Source organism: Octopus bimaculoides, chromosome 1 (assembly GCF_001194135.2).
Source record: "Octopus bimaculoides isolate UCB-OBI-ISO-001 chromosome 1, ASM119413v2, whole genome shotgun sequence".
Taxonomy (NCBI): domain Eukaryota; kingdom Metazoa; phylum Mollusca; class Cephalopoda; order Octopoda; family Octopodidae; genus Octopus; species Octopus bimaculoides.
The window spans coordinates 156,215,813-156,216,702 of record NC_068981.1 but is presented as its reverse complement, the minus strand read 5'-3'; positions in this window follow the sequence as shown (position 1 = coordinate 156,216,702).

The following is an 890-nucleotide window of genomic DNA, read 5'->3' as shown; positions in this document are numbered from 1 at the left end:
CTTTTACATCAACCACCGCCCTGAAAGAGTGAACCAGAGAGAGAGAGAAAGGGAGAGCGAGGAAGAGAGAAAGAGAGTGCGAGAGAGAGAGAGAAGGAGAGAGAGAGAGAGAGAGAGAAAGAGAGAAGCAGTTGATTTCAGGCAGTACGTATGTATGTATGTATGTATGTATGTATGCATGTATGTATTTTAAAAGCTCCACGAGGCTCCGGCAAGGGATGGTGGCGAACCCTGCTGTACTCTTCCACCACAACTTTCTCTCACTCTTACTTCCTGTTTCTGTTGTGCCTGTAATTCAAAGGGTCAGCCTTGTCACACTGTGTCACGCTGAATATCCCCGAGAACTACGTTAAGGGTACACGTGTCTGTGGTGTGCTCAGCCACTTGCACGTTAATTTCACGAGCAAGATGTTCCGTTGATCGGATCAACTGGAACCCTCGACGTCGTAAGCGACGGAGTGCCAACAACAACAACAACAACAACATATATGTATGTATGTATGTATGTATGTGTCAATACACATGTATGCATGTTCATTTTTTTTTCTTTTTAATTTAGAGTAAACTTTGACCGGCAAGGTTGTGAAGGAAAGTCTCTTGTTTTAACCATCACCTTTGAATTATAAGAAGGTCTTACATATTTTATAGTCTCTGATATCGTGATCAATTGTAGAGGATGAATCAATATGTATGTATGTATGTATGTATGTATGTATGTATGTAAAAAAAAAAAGGAGCACTCCGTCGGTTACGACGATGAGGGTCTCAGCTGATACGATCAACGGAACAGCTTGATCGTGAAATTAACTTGCAAGTGGCTGAGCAATCCACAGACACGTGTACCCCTAACGTAGTTCTCAGGGAGATTCAGCGTGACACAGAGTGTGACA